This window comes from Lithobates pipiens, unplaced genomic scaffold, assembly GCF_037356315.1.
Source record: "Lithobates pipiens isolate NorthernLeopardFrog02 unplaced genomic scaffold, aLitPip1_a1.2 Scaffold_22, whole genome shotgun sequence".
Taxonomy (NCBI): domain Eukaryota; kingdom Metazoa; phylum Chordata; class Amphibia; order Anura; family Ranidae; genus Lithobates; species Lithobates pipiens.
In genome coordinates this window covers 308,709,515-308,728,226 of record NW_027507784.1, presented here as the reverse complement: position 1 = coordinate 308,728,226, position 18,712 = coordinate 308,709,515, and the positions used below count along the sequence as shown (strand labels likewise).

The following is an 18,712-nucleotide window of genomic DNA, read 5'->3' as shown; positions in this document are numbered from 1 at the left end:
GGTAAGCCCAGATTAAGGCTTACCTGTAGGTGCTGTAAATATCTCCTAAACCTACATTTCTTCTGCGCATGCACCGATGTACTCGGCGCATGCGCACTTTAGAAGGATCGCGGCGTGCCGTTTTCATTAAACGACATGCTATGACTGACAGCTCCCGCGCGCATGCTTACAGCCAGCGAGGAAATCGGTGACATCGCTGGCTCCTGTGTCAGGTAAGTGACACATAATGGGCTACTATGCAATGCATAGTAGCCCATTATGCTTTGCAGGGAAACATCAGGGTTTACTTCCTCTTTAAGGGCAGAGACTGATGTGAATGTACAATATGCAAAGTACTATGTAAATTGTTGGCAATATACAGTGCCTTGCAAAAATATTCGGCCCCCTTGAACTTTTTAACCTTTTGCCACATTTCAGGCTTCAAACATAAAGATATAAAATGTTTATTTTTTGTGAAGAATCACCAACAAGTGAGACACAATTGTGAAGTGGTACGAAATCTATTGGATTTTTGAAATTTTTTTAACTAATAAAAAAATGAAAAGTGGGGCGTGCAAAATTATTCGGCCCCCTTGCGTTAATACTTTGTAGAGCCACCTTTTGCTGCGATTACAGCTGCAAGTCGCTTGGGGTATGTCTCTATCAGTTTTGCACATCGAGAGACTGAAATTCTTGCCCATTCTTCCTTGCAAAACAGCTCGAGCTCAGTGAGGTTGGATGGAGAGCGTTTGTGAACAGCAGTTTTCAGCTCTTTCCACAGATTCTCGATTGGATTCAGGTCTGGACTTTGACTTGGCCATTCTAACACCTGGATAGGTTTATTTGTGAACCATTCCTTTGTAGATTTTGCTGTATGTTTGGGATCATTGTCTTGTTGGAAGATAAATCTCCGTCCCAGTTTCAGGTCTTTTGCAGACTCCAACAGGTTTTCATCCAAAATGGTCCTGTATTTGGCTGCATCCATCTTCCCCTCAATTTTAACCATCTTCCCTGTCCCTGCTGAAGAAAAGCAGGCCCAAACCATGATGCTGCCACCACCATGTTTGACAGTGGGGATGGTGTGTTGAGGGTGATGAGCTGTGTTGCTTTTACGCCAAACATATCGTTTTGCATTGTGGGCAAAAAGTTTGATTTTGGTTTCATCTGACCAGAGCACCTTCTTCCACGTGTTTGGTGTGTCTCCCAGGTGGCTTGTGGCAAGCTTTAGACGAGACTTTTTATGGATATCTTTGAGAAATGGCTTTCTTCTTGCCACTCTTCCATAAAGGCCAGATTTGTGCAGTGTACGACTGATTGTTGTCCTATAGACAGACTCTCCCACCTCAGCTGTAGTTCTCTGCAGTTCATCCAGAGTGATCATGGGCCTCTTGGCTGCATCTCTGATCAGTCTTCTCCTTGTCTGAGCTGAAAGTTTAGAGGGGCGGCCAGGTCTTGGTAGATTTGCAGTGGTCTGATACTCCTTCCATTTCAAAATGATCGCTTGCACAGTGCTCCTTGTGATGTTTAAAGCTTGGGAAATCTTTTTGTATCCAAATCCGGCTTTAAACTTCTCCACAACAGTATTACGGACCTGCCTGGTGTGTTCCTTGGTCTTCATGATGCTCTCTGTGCTTTCAACAGAACCCTGAGACTATCACAGAGCAGGTGCATTTATACAGAGACTTGATTACACACAGGTGGATTCTATTTATCACCATCAGTCATTTAGGACAACATTGGATCATTCAAAGATCCTCGCTGAACTTCTGGAGTGAGTTTGCTGCACTGAAAGTAAAGGGGCCGAATAATTTTGCACGCACCACTTTTCAGTTTTTTATTTGCTAAAAAAGTTTAAATTATCCAATAGATTTCGTTCCACTTCACAATTGTGTCCCACTTGTTGGTGATTCTTCACAAATTTCACAAAAAATTAAAATTTTATATCTTTATGTTTGAAGCCTGAAATGTGGCAAAAGGTTGAAAAGTTCAAGGGGGCCAAATACTTTCGCAAGGCACTGTATATATATATATATATATAAATACTAATAAATAATATAATAAAATTTAAAAAGAATTATCCCTGGCAGTGAAGGGGTATTTTGTTGAGTTTATAGCATAAGTGCACTCTCTAACATGTCTATCTATCCTGCAGAGCACATAAGTTATATAATCTGCTGAATTGTTGTGCACATTTTTTCCTGTCCTTAACAGAAATGTTATTTTATGCTCTTTATAGACTCTGTGGGGAATCATCAAACTGATTGCTGATTGTCTGTAAATTTCCTGTTGAGGTCTTAATGATTTTTTTTTTTTTTATGTTTCTGTCCTCAAATCCTTTTCCATCCCTTCATTGTATATTTGCACATGTCACAACTTTATGAGAAGGGAAAGAGAGACAACTTTTAGACAAAATGATGTAGGCAAAAATACACAGATCAGCCATAACATTATAACCACCCAGCAACTATTGAGTGGATCCCCTTTTTGCTGCCAAAACAGCCCTGATGTGTCAAGGCCTGGACTCCACTAGACCTCTGAAGGTATGCTGCAGTATCGGTTACCAGGCCATCAGTAGTAGATCGCTGCCTCCACTCGGCTTGCCTTCATCCCATAGTGCGTCCTGGTGCCATCCCTTAACTAGGTAAGACACACACGCACTTGGCCATCCATATGATTTTAGAAAGTCAAGAGTCAATGAGTCAAGAAAACATGACTCATCAGACAAGGTCACCTTCTTCCATCGCTCTGTGGTCCAGTTCTCATGCTCCTGTGACCATTGTAGCACTTTTGGCTGTGGTCAGTATTGGCACTCACAGCCCCATACACAACAAACTGTGATGCTTTGTGTGTTCTGGCGCATTTTTATCGGAAACCAGAGTTAGCGTTTTCAGCAATTTTTTTGTAGCAGTAGAAGTGCCAGAAAATTATATGTAAAGCACTTATTGGAGCACCATCATCCAGACGGTACTAAAAAACATATACTGTACGAGGAAGAATGACTTTCTCAGTACCCCCAACAGGGTAACTTCACGACATCAACAGCTTTATATTAAAACATTTTTTACAAAAGCATTTTATTGTCACAGAATAGGTTAAAAGACACATGTACAACATATATGCCTCCCAAGATATACTCCCACACACTAGCAACAATTATTCCCATGCGGTTAGTCCATGCAAATATCCAAAATAGCTCATGCCAGATATGTTGTAACAATTTTGGATGAGGTAAGAAGAGTACAAATACATGCATAGGAAATAATGACACATCTGATGTTTCTCAAGATGTTTCACCGCTCTGGGCCGCCTCCTCAGGAGAAGTAGGAATCATAATATCCAAAAAATTAGGGGTAATTCACCCGTTCCAGGGCAGCACAGGGGTCACCAAAACCCCTCTCCCCATACCGGGCAGGTATGGGAACACCAAGGGGCAATCCATGGGACATGTGAAAAAACCCAAGGTGGCAGGAACAGCTGAACATAAAGTATCTGGGGGGGGTAAGACCAGTGACATCCTTACAAAAGACTGTAAACAAGCCATGTGTCCACAGTATATCTGGAGGCGTTTCTTGCCTGCACAACGGATCTGTCCCAGTCCACCACTAACTGAGCAACAGTAGCTTTTTTATTGAATTAGACTCTACAGGCCAGACTTCACTCCTCAAATACATAAATGAGCCTTGGCCACCCCTGACCCTATCGCTAGTTTGCCGGTTTTCCTTCCTTGGGCCACTTTTGGTTGGTGCTGACCACTGGGAACATCCCACAGGAGCTGCAGTTTTGGAGATGCTCTGACCCAGTCATTTAGCCATTACAGGAAATAGATAAAAACAGATGGCGCACTGGCCTAGTACATTATCCAACAACATTTTTATTTCACGATAAAACAAAAAATGACTACTCACAAATATAGGTAGTGCACACGCTCATCTGACCACTACATGTGGCCACGATCTCCTAGCTAGGGATGAGCTTCGTGTTGGCTGTTCGGCCGTTCGGCGAATTCCGAACGTTTGGGCCGTTCGCGTCAAAATTCGAGTGACGCGCGCGCGGACCACAATGCACTGCGGTGGTGCAGTGCATTGCTGCCCCATGATTGGCCAAGCATGCACTGTGACCCCGCATGCTTGGCCAATCGCAGCGCCGGCAGCGAGGAGAGCCATGATTGGCCACAGGCATCCTGCCTGTGGCCAATCATAGCTCAGGCTGTGTAGTGCACGCCCCACACTATATAAGGCCGCCTTTGAGGCGGCCTCGTGTAGTGTGTTACTTAGCATCTGAAGCAGTGGGTGTTCTGTGTACCTTCAACACAGTACACACCAATCGTTTTTGGCTGATTTCCTATCTTGCTGCTGTGTAGTGGTTGTTGTCTGTGCCCTGACTGCAGTATACACCACTATATTCACCTCACCTATATAGCTAGTGATCTAGCTTTAACCACTTAACAACTGCCCATTGCCGATTAACGGCTTCAGGGGGGTTGTTTAACTCTGAGAGGCCGTTAATTAACGGCCTCCCAGAATTCTGCTCTCGCGTGCCCCGAGGTGTGCGCACTCGAGAGCATCCGTGACCGCCGGGTCGCATCACGGATCACGGTAAACGGCCGCTCATAGCGGCCGTTTACCACGTGATTGCTCCATCAAATGACGGAGTGATCACTTGGAAACAAACCGGCGTCATGTTATGACGCCTGTTCCTCCCTCCCCTCTCTGTACCGATCGGTACAGCGGAGGGGAAAGAGATCGGTGTCAGCAGCGATGTGGGCTGCATCTGCAGTGCCCACATCGCTGCTCACCGAATTTAACCCCTCAATTCCCTGCCAATACTCTGCAATACCAGTGCATACTCTGCAGTACCCTGCCATTACTCTGAAGTACCCCGCCATTACTCTGCAGTGCAGTACCCTGCCATTACTCTGCAGTGCAGTACCCTGCCATTACTCTGCAGTACCCCCCATTACTCTGCAATAACCCCCATTACTCTGCAGTACCCCCCAATACTCTGCAGTACCCGCCATTACTCTGCAGTACCCGCCATTACTCTGCAGTACCCCCAATACTCTGCAGTACCCTGCCATTACTCTGCAGTGCAGTACCCTGCCATTACTCTGCAGTACCCCCCATTACTCTGCAGTAACCCCCATTACTCTGCAGTACCCCCCAATTCTCTGCAGTACCCGCCATTACTCTGCAGTACCCGCCATTACTCTGCAGTACCCCCAATACTCTGCAGTACCCTGCCATTACTCTGTAGTACCCCCCAATACTCTGCAGTACCCTGCTATTACTCTGTAGTACCCCGCCAATACCCCGCCAATACTCTGTAATACCCTGCCATAAATTGCCATACCCAGCCATACTCAGAGATACCCAGCCATACTCGGTGATACCCTGAAATACCCAGCCATAGACGCCCCCCACCCCTCACAGCCCTCCGGTGCTTCTACCAACTCACCAGTACGATCAAAGCCAAAATCTTTTTTTGATTTTTTATTTCAGGCTTCCCAGCCTAGAGGTGAGATGTGGGGTCATATTGACCCCCCAGATTTCACTGTAAAGAGGACCTGTCACCCCATATTCCTATTACAAGGGATGTTTACATTTCTTGTAATAGGAATAAAAGTGATCAAAAATATATTTTTGGGGAAAAAAATGTCAAACTAACATAAATAAAGTAAAATGAACAATAAAAAAATAAAATAAAAATTAAAGCGCCCATGTCCCCATGTGCTCGCATGTGCCACACATGTGAGGTATCGCCGAGAATGTTAGAGCGAGAGCAATAATTCTAGTCCTAGACCTCCTCTGCAACTCAAAACATGTAACCAGTAAAAAAAAAATTTAAGCGTCGCCTATGGGGATTTTTTAAGTAGCGACGTTTGGCGCCATTCCACGGGCATGTGCAATTTTGAAGAGTGACATGTTTGATATCTATTTACTCAGCATAACTTCATCTTTCACTTTATGCAAACATTGGGCTAACAAGTGGTTAATAATAGAGCTTGCAGTCAGTAGTGTTAGGAGATAGTGCGTGCGTCTGCGTGCTCTGTACCCAGTACATACCGCTATAATATAGGGCAGGCCCCTACTTTCAAACATCCAACTTACAAACATCTCCTACTTGCAAACGCAAGGAGACAGCAGCAAGTGAGATGAAAAAAGATGGACGACAAAACAAATTATACAGGGGTGATAACCCTTCCCTATGTTTTCCAAAAAGCTTAAAGATAGTTTTTTTGACTGGAGCTACACTTTAAAAATGTACCGGTTGAAAATGACAAACAGATTCAACTTAACACAACAAACCTACACAGTCCCTGTCTTGTTTGCACCGCCTGTATACTGCTGTTCTGAGTATATAGGGCCTGGGGGCCACACGCATTTCCTTTTTTTAATATGGGTACGGGGTTCCCCTTAATATGCTTACAAGACCCAAATAGGCTGGTAATGGGCAGGGAGGGCTACCCATGCCATGTTTCTCAATGATTTTCAACCATATTGCAGGAACCAGATATAACATTAAAACCGCAAGCAGTTTTAAATGGTGTTATTTCCGTTAAATGTCATTTTGTGCAGGGACTGTTCTAAACACGGGAAACACGTGGCACTTCACAGGCATACTACAGACACCCCCCAGGCACCATATTTAAAGGAATATTTCACCTTTTTTTTTCACTTTAATCGTCATTAAAATCAGTGCTCCCGCCAAAACGGCCGTTTTTAAAACTTTTTTTTGCAGTGACCCATGTCCCCTGAGGCAGGAGGCAGGTCCCCAAACCCTTTTTAGGACACTATCTTGCATATTAGCCGTTAAAATTAGCACTTTCCAATTCGAACGTTCGAGTCCCATAGACTTCAATGGGGTTCTAACGTTCGTACCGAACGCGGGGGTCGTTCGCAAGTTCTGGTGCGAACCGAACCGGGGGGTGTTCGGCTCATCCCTACTCCTGGCTTTGCCAAAGCTTCTAGCTCAAGAAGGACCTCACCAAGGTCCTTGCTGGCTGACACGTTTGGAAGGTAATTCCCTCTTCATCAGAGCCACAGCTAATCCGGTGCCAAATAATGATTTACCATTTTTAGTGTGGTTGCACACAAAGCTGCTTCTCTTTAGCGGTCCATTTGTCAGTTACACTCTGACATCATCATGTACAGTGCAGGATCAGAAGTCCTCTATGGTAAGTGAGGATGTCAGAGGTCTACCCACAACACAGAGCGTTCAAAGGAATGGACCAGCTGCCAAGGGAGCAAGTAATAAGGTAAAGTAAAACTGCTATAAGCTGGTCATACACCAGTAGATATTCGTTTGAACATTCGTACAGAGATTCTAAAAAATCAGAGCATTCGATCTTGACATCCATGAGTCAGCTAGTTTGAAAACCCTTAACATTTCATCCAGGCCTGCTCTGCTTCTTAAATGGAATCCCAGATGTAATAAACAGGTTTCCTTTGTACCTAGAATATGTGTATGATTTTTCCCAATCAAAAACCACATTCACAGTTAGAATATCATCTGTCCGAGAAAAAAAAATGAATCTTGCTTCTTCAAATTTTCTTATTACTACAGTCGAAACGGAAAGTTGATTTGACCCCACTGACCATTTAAAAATCAAGAAAACATTCTGAAGAACTGACATTTTTAACCAAAATTCTGCTGCTATATGGCCAGCTTTAGACAGGAGCCAATTAAAGTGGAGTTATACCCTGAAAAACATTTTTAAATTTTCACAGGCCTTTATTTAGTATTAAAAAAGACTTTAGTATTAAAAAACACTTTTATATATTAAAAAAACAAAACACTAAAGTAAGCCATATTTTGCATAATGTGAAAGATGATGTTACGCTGATTAAATTGATGCCTAACATGTCATGCTTTAGAATTGCGTCTGCCTGTGGAATGGCGGCAAACTATGGTACTTAACATTTTCCATAGGAGACGCCAGTTTAGAGTTGCACTGGAGGTCTGGTGATAGAATTATTGCTCGTGCTCTGATGTTTGCGTCAATACCTCACATGACACATATGGCAAACACAAGGCCTGTGGGCCAAATCTGGCCCACCGGGCTTTGTCATGTGGCCCTCACACCTAGTTTTGCAGCTGAAACATGGCAGAACTCCATTCTGCCACCTCCTCTCCTCCTCACCCTCCACTCCCACTGTCACTTGTAAACACAGAAGCCTTCTCTGTTTACAAGTGGCAGCTTTGTTCTTAGGGGGTAACAGATCCCTGCACATGCTCACGGCAGGGACAAATTTCCAGAATTTGAAAGTGAGAACAATCTCCCTGTAAAGCAGGGAGAGGTACTAGAGCCGGGCAAGGTAGTAGAGAGAGATGCGAGGAAGCTTTAGGAGGGTTGGGATAGCGCACTGTGCAAGCCCCCCCACCCCCGCAACCCTGCACTCTGTACACAATACACCCCTGAACTCTGTATTCTGTATGTACCTCACTCCTGAACCCTGCATTCTGTACATAGCGCACCCCTAAACCCTGCACTCTGTGCATAGCTCACTCCTGAGCCCTGCATTCTGTACACAGCGCACCCCTAAACCCTCCACTCTGTGCATAGCTCACCCCTGAACTCTGCATTCTGTGTATAGGGCACCCCTGGAACTGTACTCTGTACATAGCACACCCCTGAACCCTGCACTCTGTACATATTGCACTCCTGAACTCTGCATTTTGTATGTAGCGTAATCCTGAGCCCTGCACTCTGTACATAACGCACTCTTGAACCCTGCACTCTGTATGTAGCACATTGAGTTTGACACCTCTGTCTTATGACATGGTTTACTTTAACTCCCTCTCTCTAGCGGCACAGCCTTTGCTTCTGAATTCAGCTCCTATTAGGGAACAATTGCCCCCTTGCCAGTCTGTCCTTTTCGTGACAGCCTCATTTTGAAAAACAGGGTGACCCAGAAAGGAACAGTTATTACCCTCTTGCCAGTCATCCCACAGTGGATGTATTCTGCATGGTTTATCTGGTATACTTGTCTATACACATCAGAGGTGTAGTGTTCTCCGGTTGCTTGCTCCCAGCTTCTCAAGCTAATGCTCATGTCTATTTTATTTTGCTCAGCTGTCAGTGCTGCTTTTGTCAGATCTCAGCGTCAAGTCAATAAACCACCTGTGCTTTTCATCTTGTGTACAACCTTCTCTGCCTTGGATTTCCTTTATTAAGGCAAAGAGTAAGAAAGAAAGAGTACATGACAAAATACATACATTTTCACCTTTTGATTTCTTTCAGCTGAAAATATCAGCTAAAGAGGCTTGAAAAGTCATGTTCTTCTTCAGTTTTAAGGGTCTCTTCAGACCTCAGTCTCTTAACATGCAGTAATTTAGGTGTTAACGCATAATTGACCAAGTCAGTTAACCTACCAGCATGATGCTTTTGCAGTGTAGGAGGAAGCCCAGAGTACAGCCAAACTCCAGGAAGATAGCATCCTGGCTTGAGTTCAAACCAGTGGCGGCTGGTGCTAAAAAAAATTGTGTGTGTGTGTGGGGGGGTGTGTGGGCGCAGAAAAAAAAAAAAGCAGCCACTTTGCCATCAAGCGCAGCCACTTTGCCATCAAACACAGCCACTGTGCCATCAATTGCAGCCACTGTGCCATCAAACACAGCCACTGTGCCATCAATTGGAGCCACTGTGCCATCAATTGGAGCCACTGTGCCATCAAACGCTGCCACTGTGCTATCAAATGCTGTGACTGTGCCCATCAAACGCTTCCACTTTGCCAAATGCTGCCAGCGTGCCCATAAAATGCTGCCAGTGTGTCAAATTCTGCCAGTGTGCCCAATACTGCCAGTGTCCCAAATGCTGCCAATGTGCCCAATGCTGCCAGTGTACCCAATGCCGCCAGCGTGCCGAATTCTGCCAGTGTGACAGTGTGCCGAATGCTGCGAGTATTCCAAATGCTGCCAGTGTGACAGTGTGCCCAATGCTGCCAGTGTGCCCAATGCTGCCTGTGTGACAGTGTGCTCCCCCCACTTGCCTTCTGCCCGGTGATGGCGATGAGCGGGGTCCTTCATGCATCTCCTGCACTTCTTCTCCTGTCCTCTCCTCCCGTCAGGCGTCCAATAGTGGCGCCTGTTGTTTCAGCCTGAGCAACCTGATTGGCTGAGAGGCAGGGTCACTGTTAGGGAAGCAATGTATTTGGTTCCCTAACACACCAATGAGTAATCAGTGAACGCACAGCAGCATGCCAGCTGTTTACCCTTTTGGAAGCCTATTAGAGCCCATGGCTCTAATCAGGAAGCCTATTAGAGCCTATGGCTCTAATCAGGCACTTCCAAAGAAACCCCGCCATTGTAATTCATATGCCCGGTGCCTGACAAGGGGCCGGGCACTTGAATAGAGGGCGGCAGCGGCGACCATAGATAGATTTATGCAATGCAATTTATGCTTGCATAGGCAAGGTTATTTATCCATCAGTTGGGATTCGGTCCTATGCTCCTTAGCAGTTACGCATCGTAGAATTCTATTCACATTTCCCACTGCCTACTCCCACGCGCCACAGTCTGGCCCCCCTAAAGTCTTATGCCTTGTACACGCGGTCGGACATTCCGACCACAAAATCCGTTGAATTTTTTCAGATGGATTTTATCCGAAACTTGTGTTGCATACACACCGTCGGACAAAGTTGATGCAAAATCCGATCATTCAGAACGAGGTGACGTTCATTGCGTACGACGGGACTACGTAGAGGCTAGTAGCCAATAGCTTTGGTCTCGTAATTTAATCTGAGCATGCGTGGCACTTTGTCCGTTGGAGTTCTCTACAAATGATCGGATTTTGTTGTTGGAAAATTTTAGATCCAACTCTCAAACTTTTTCCGTTGGGATTTCCGACGGAAAAAGTCCGATAGAGCCCTCACATGATCGGATTTTCCAACAACATAATCCGATCGGACCTTTTCCGTCGCAAAGTCCAACCGTGTGTACAGGGCATAAGAGACATTAAACTGGCCCTTTGTTTAGAAAGTTTGGAAAGTCTGGTCTGTTAGGGGATGACTAACATTTTGTATGTAAAGGAGAAAGAATGTTTGGTGCGGTTGTCATTGCATATAGTTTCCTTTGTTGAGATTAAAGTGTTCACAAAAAAACAAAACAAATTATAATCAAGTATGAATTCTTAACTCAAAAAGTCCCTTCCTTTGCTCTCAGCTTCCTCCAAAGCTCCAAAATCCTTTTTTATTTTGCAGCTGCGATCTAACTTATTGTTAGATCACAGCTGTTTGTTATTGCTCTCCATGGACCAACTGTATGAAGGAACGTAGCCACCCTCTGTTGCTCACTTCCGAGATCGTCTATAGCAGGGATAAGCAATTAGCTGTTGCAAAACTACAAGTCCCATCATGCCTCTGCCAATGGGTGTCATGCTTGTGGTTGTCAGAGTCTTCCTATGCCTCATGGGACTTGTAGTTCTGCAACAGCTGGAGGTCCGCTAATTGCATATCCCTGGTCTATAGACTATTCTATGGGATGTGGGTGGGTTGGTGAAGCGCGTTGTGGTGGCAGTAACACACTCTTGGTCCAAATGCAAAACAAAGAACTTGAATTGGAGTCAAGGTGTAACAGTTCACAATAAGCCAGGCAGAAGGCAACCCGACCAGGTTTGCATCCTAGCTACTACCTCCTGTATATTGCCTGGTGAGCCTCAACAACACAGCACTCCACGTGTAATCCATGCAAAAAAAGGAGTAAGGCTATGTAAGTCGGCTAAAACATCAATTTATTATTGCAGGTGAACAACAGTCAAAAAAGTTAACCTGTTTCAGCCATCAGGCCTTAATCATGGCTGGCCTTTCTCCCTTTTTTGCATGGACCGGACCAGGAATACTGATGAAAGAGCAGCAGCATGTAGCAGAGCAGGTCTCAGACAAATTGACAGCGTCTGTCCTAAGAGGCGGAATGCGGACTGGTCCATCTGTGACAAGTGGGGGGTGCTTTCCAGGAAGAGTGTCAGATCCCTAAAGCTCTCCCAACTGATCTTGAATCTTTTTCTACCGCTATTACCGTCCCTGACAGACAAATGGCCTGTCCCTACAATATCCACATGCTAAATGTGCGCCAAACCCAGGAGCCAGGGTCTTAAATAGACTCCTCCTGAAACAAGATGGTCGCCAGAGTCACATGGGCTGTCAGCATCCAACCGGATTGCTGCCCCAGTGACCCAGGAATCCATAGAGGAACCATGTTCCTCTTGATTTCCTCTCCCTCTGCACTGCCACTGTGGTTGAGCGCCACCTGCAGTGGAGAAATATGACTGCACCTGCCTACATGTGTAGTGTGCATAGAGCAATGTACATATCCACGTTACAAGGAGGCAAAAAAACACAAAAAAGCAATATCATGAAAAATAAATTGTGGGTAATAAGGTTATCGTGTTACTTTAACGACTTACGGACCGCCGTACGCTGATATACGTCCTAACTTTGAAGAGGAATATCATTCGTTGTTATGGCAGAGGCAAAAAACACCAGGGAAGCAATATCATGAAAAAAAATTGTGGGTAATAAGGTTATCGCGTTACTTTAACGACTTACGGACCGCCGTACGCTGATATACGTCCTAACTCTGAAGAAGAATATCTTTGGTTGTTATGGCAGCAGCTAGCTGCCATAACCCCAGTATCCTCTTCTTCGGCCGGCGGTCACCCCCACTTGAGCACAGACCGGCCAGTCCTCTTAAAGGGCCATTAAAAAAAAAAAAACATTTTTATTGCATTTTAGTGTAAATATGAGATCTGAGGTCTTTTTGACCCCAGATATCATATTTAAGAGGTCCTGTCATGCCTTTTTTCTATTACAAGGGATGTTTACATTCCTTGTAAATGGAATAAAAGTGACAGAATTTTTTTTTTTTAAAGAACAGTGTAAAAATAAACGCTACGTGTCCCGCCGAGCTCACGTGCAGAAGCGAACGTGTACGTGAGCAGGCCCCGCATATGAAAACGGTGTTCAAACCACACATGTGAGGTATCGCCGCGATCGGTTAAGCGAGAGCAATAATTCTGGCCCTACAGCTCCTCTGTAACTCAAAACATGCAACCTGTAAAAAATTTGAAACGTCGCCTATGGAGATTTTTTAAGGGTAAAAGTTTGTCGCCATTCCACAAGCGGGCGCAATTTTGAAGAGTGATATGTTGGGTATCTATTTACTCAGTGTAACATTATCTTTTCACAATCTTTTACTGTTGTCTTATTTTTTAATTAAAAAAAGTTCAAAAAAAGTGCGCTTGTAAGACCGATGCATAAATACGGTGTGGCAGAAGGTATTGCAACGACCGCCATTTTATTCTCTAGGTTATTAGAAAAAGAAATGTATAATGTTTGGGGGTTCTAAGTAATTTTCTAGCAAAATGTTTTTAACTTCTAAACAACAAATCTCAAAAAGAGGCTCGGCCCTTAAGTGGTTAAGTTTCTCTTGGTGAGGGATGAAGAGCAAGAATTGGCAGAGTTGAAGCACGACCAAGGGATAAATGTTTATTTCTAAAATAAAGATTTTATACAAGCAGTGAAATGGCTACATAAAGATCAGTTTATAAAGCTGTAAGTTTTTGTGAACAACACTTTAAAATGAATTTAAAACCTGGACGGTTGCCCTATACTGTAAATAAGCCTGTGCGCATGATTGCTTCCAAAGTCTGTGCAGCATTTGGGTCGGTTGGGACTTTAGCGATAGGGGTAGTTATGGTTGTCACTGTTGTCAGGCCTCTGACCCCCGTTCATTGATCTGAGCTTCGCACTCCGTGGTCGGCTTATGCATCTCTATTGTACGGAGCTGTAGGAGGTGTGTATAATGAATAAGAACATTTAGGCTGAATGATGAGCGCCGTGATATTGGCAGCAGAGAGAACGCCTGGCCTCCCTCCCAGTGCTGTCTCTCTCCATACCCCTTAGATTAGCATGTAATCCTCACATAGAAACAAATCCAGTGGGCAGCAATGTGCCAGGCAATTGCCAGCCATCACTCCACTGTCACTGTGACAACACATTCATTGTATTGGCAGCGTGTTTGATGTGTTTATTATGGGAGCAAATCTATCATGTCCTGGGGAACGTCAAGTGTCAGCGTGACCTGATTAAAGGGAACCTGTCAGCCATTAAAACGTTTATAGTAGACGTTTCCTGAGAGAAATTTGAATGCTGCAATTACTGATATCCAAATGTTGCTAATTTTTCCGTCTGTTTTCACATTAGGTTTTTTCGGGTCACTAACCTGGAAAAAGAATGCATATCAGAAAAGTCAGAGCAAGGTCAGAAGTCCTTATCGGCCTACGTTTTCTGGGTTAGTGACTTAAAGTGATTGTAAAGGTTTGGGGTTTTTTTTTTTTTTTAAATAACAAACATGCTATACTTACCTGCTCTTTGCAAGGGTTTTGTACAGAGCAGCCCCGATCCACATCTTCTGGGGTGCCCTGGCCCCTCCTCTTCATCGGGTGCCCGCAGAGAGAGCTGTTTTGCATGGTGCTCCCATGGAAAACGGCTCTCCGTGGGGGCACCCATGCGGGGCGCGCTCACGAGTCCCGCTGCTGCGTCCATTGACACGTCCTCCATTTTTTAAATAACAAACATATTATACTTACCTGCTCTTTGCAAGGGTTTTGTACAGAGCAGGCCCGATACACATCTTCTGGGGTGCCCTGGCCCCTCCTCTTCATCGGGTGCCCCCAGATATAGCTGCTTTGCATGGTGCCCCCATGGAAAACGGCTCTCCGTGGGGGCACCCATGCGGGCACACTCACGAGTCCCGCTGTTGCGTCCATTGACGCGCCCCCCATTTTTAAAATAACAAACATGTTATACTTACCTGCTCTGCGCAAGGGTTTCCATTGGGGCACCCATGCGGGCACACTCACAAGTCCCACTGCTGCACCCATTGACATTCCCTCCATTTTTAAAATAACAAACATGTTATACTTACCTGCTTTGTGCAAGGGTTTTGTAGAGGACAACCCCGATCCACATCTTCTGGAACGCCCCGGCGGCCCCTTTTCTTCATCGGATGCTCCCACAGAGAGCCACTTTGCATGAGGGTACCCATGCGGGCACACTCTCAAGTCCCGCTGCCGCATCCATTGACACGCCCCCCATTCACGCGTAACTGGATTTGATTGACAGTGGCTCCCACTGCTATCAATCTATCCAATGAGGACAGAGACAGTGGCTGGAACAAACAGGTTTAGGTAAGAAAAGGGGGGGGGGGGTCTCTGTGGGGCAGCTGCAGCACAGAAGGTTTGAAACCTTACAACCTCTTTTAAGGAGAATTCCAGGTATGGATATATTTACATACGGTGCCTTGAAAAAGTATTCATACCCCTTGAAATTTTCCACATTTTATCATGTTACAACCAAAAACGTAAATGCATTTTATTGGGATTTTATGTGATAGACCAACACAAAGTGGCACATAATTGTGAAGTGGAAGGAAAATGATAAAATGGTTTTCAAGATTTTTTACAAATAAATATCTGAAAAGTGTGGTGTGCATTTGTAGTCAGTCCCCTTTACTTTGATACCCCTAACTAAACTCTAGTGGAACCAATTGCCTTCAGAAGTCACCGAATTAGTAAAAAATAGCCGATTACCGGCTCTGTTTACATCACATGATCAGCTGTCATTGTCTGACAGCTGATCACATGGTAAAGGGTCACAATCTGTGATCAGCCAATTCTCATAGATTCACTGATCACAGAGCGTGCCGCGCACGCCCTGTAGGGGGAGCGGAGCGCAGGCCACTCGGGCACGGGAGGATGTCTATTGACGTAATCCCGGTAAAGCAGGTGTGCGCTGTAGCCATCATTTCGGCTATATAGCGCAGATCTGAAGAAGTTAAAAACTCCATAAAGTTATGGCTGACCAATGTAGATGTGAACGTGCTAAAAGAGGCTGAAGGAGATCAGCAGCACTGAGATACAAATAGGGATGAGAAAAAGTGAGAGCAATGCAATAGTTTATGATATAAAGCACTCTAGTCAATGGAATGTCATCCAGTTAGAGTTTAGATCTACTCTAAATCTGTATTTGGCCTGCAGCAGCTCTTTCGTGTTTATAGCTGCCATGGCACCATTTACAGTACAGACAATCTAAATTACCCATTTCCATCCAGGTGTGAAAGCAAACCCCTGCGCCCCTCTCAGCAATTTTGCATGGTAGAAACATATTTTCTTGTGAAACAACGGTATCGCCTCCATCCTATGTTAGTGGATGAGCCATCAATTAGAATCCTGGGTGTTTCTACCTAGTGATTATAGCTGAACTGTAATTGACAGGCAACTGCTTAACTGGAGCACTTTATGGGCTGATTGATAGGTATGTAGCTGCCATTTCACCGAGAGACTCCTGTGTTTCCCTGGAAGCCTAATCCATAATAATGGCTCGGCTGCTAAACAGATCAGCCGCACCGAGCTATTTCATTGGTTTTCCTCTTGCGCTTTGCGTCTCCTGCTGATGGGTGCTGCTTTACCCCTCTTCTGTCTGCTAATATTATTACTCTCATCTCAGTTAATACAAGGTATTCCAGCCGTGACTGACTGCCGCATCTGCTTGCCCGCTGGCCATGAGATGGGTCTTCAGTGATCCCTGGAACATTTACTCCAAGAGTATTGCTTTCCTGCAAGGGATGAGAGAGTACAATGATCCTGCAAACCTGAACCTGTGATCTTGTACAGGGTTCCAGTAAAATATTTCTGCTTTCTTCGGTTCATCATCCAGTAAACACTAGTTATTGAGTAAATTAAAAAAGACTCTGTTGTCATGGTCATCCAATGCCTAACCAGATAAGCATACTCAGTAAAGATACTGGTACTTAAAACAGAAGTATGGGGTTAGTTTTTTTCTTCTGAGTCATACTTACCTAGGTGGATACAGCATTGGTTCAATGCTGCATCTGTCCCCCTGCTGGCTCTAACACAGAGAACTGAGTGATCTAACACCGCTGATCGCTCAGTTCTCTGAGGTTCTCTGCTCTGCCCCCCTGCGCTCACTGAAGCGCTTGGTTGTGGAGGAGGCTTGGGCTTGAGCGGCTGAGGTGGGTGTTGGTCGAGGCATGTGGACGGAGCTTAATTTCATTGTCGTGATCTTGCCCGAGCCTGGACTGGCTCTGTGGCATCAGCCCCATCAGCGGCCTGAAGGCCACCTTCTACTGAAAACGAGTCACAGGAGTGCAGAACGAGCTTTGGCTGTACTCAGTGGCAGCTGGTGGCAGCCAACCCCCCTCGGTTGTCGGGTAACCTGTGCCACCAACCACCCCTCCCCCGGTCCGAGGGTTCAGAGCACTTACCCCATCTATGGCAGGCAGCACTTCCCCTGCTCTCCTCTGCAGGAGTATTGGTTCCCTCTTCTCCCTCCTCCTCGGCGGGCCAATCATAATGCTTCTTCTTTTGGACAATCAGGAAACGGGTCTCAGAGGGGGAGAATCAGTATGAAAATAATGAATATTCATTCACTATTGTCACACAACTGGGTGGGCTTGATTCACAGTGCTCTGCCCTCTGAGCCCCCCTCCCTTATACATTGTAAAGCGCTGAGTAAACTGTTGGCGCTATATAAATCGTGTATAATTATAATAATAATAATTCTTCAAGAAGCGCATTTGTGAGGTCAGGCACTGATGTGGACAAGAAGGCCTGGTTCGCAATCTCTGCTCTAATTAATCCTAAAGGTGTTCTATCGGGGTGAGGTCAGGTCTCTGTGCAGGCCAGTCAAGTTCCTCCACCTGAAACTTGCTCATCCATGTCTTGCTTTGTGCACTGGTCCAAATAACTCAGTGGAAGAAGAATGCCTCCTACAGACAAAGACAGCTAAAAAGTTCATTGATATCATGCTGCTGGCTTTGCCAAGTGGTGCTGACCTTGGAACTAAGCAGGCATCACCAAATGGGTGGTCAATGGGCCACAGCTCAAGGAAACCCAAGCAACCTACAGAAGAACTCTCTAGTGCAGTGATTCTCAACCAGGGTTCTGTGGAACACTAGGGTTCCTCCAAGGGTGCTTGGGTAATTCTTCCCAATGACCACAAGTGTAAGGACCATTCTTCCCACTGACCATCACACTAATGTATCATGAGTTGTAGATTTCTAATTGTTAGCAGGCAGTGCCGTAACTAGAACCTTCAGGGCCCCGATGCAAGAAACCACGAAGGGCCCCCCTGAACCCCAGCCAGGGCCCTTCCCTCCGAGTCCAGCGGTGGAACTCCGGGCCATGGTCACAGGTATGACCTTTGTGAGCCCTGTAGTTCCACCACTGGCATCAGTAGTTTTTTTTAAATTATTTTTATTTTTAGGTGCCCCATTGGGCGACTGTCCCTAGGCAGGATGGGGTCCCCGTCCCCAGAAGAGATGAGGTCCTTTTCTCCAGGGCAGATGAAGTTGCTGTCCCCAGGTGAGAAGGGGTCGCGGGAGATGGGGGTCCCTGTCCCCATATGAGAAGGGGCCCCTGTCCCCAGGGGGAGATGGAGGGGGTAAGTAATGGTGTGTGGGGGATGGGGTCCTCTCACTCACCATGACCAAGCTGCAGGCTGCGCACTCATCCATGTTGGCCTGGGCTCCATCCAGTGTGCTGGACGGGTGATCAGCATATCTCCCAGAAAGACCTTTCATCATCTGTGTATGACGGGGGAGGAGGGGGGCTGGCAGTCAAGCCTGCAGTTTCCTCTGGGAGCCGGCTCTCATAGGGCTGCACTGCATCTGTGTGCTTAAAGTTTGTTTACCCGGGAGACGTATGCAGTGCAGTGTGGGC

The 18,712-nt window shown here is 45.6% G+C and overlaps 1 protein-coding gene across 1 annotated transcript in view; it reads left to right on the top strand.

Annotated features, from left to right (window-relative positions):
* RAB26 (RAB26, member RAS oncogene family) overlaps window positions 1–18,712 on the top strand; it is a 382,574-nt gene that overhangs the window by 259,983 nt on the left and 103,879 nt on the right. The window lies entirely within an intron of this gene.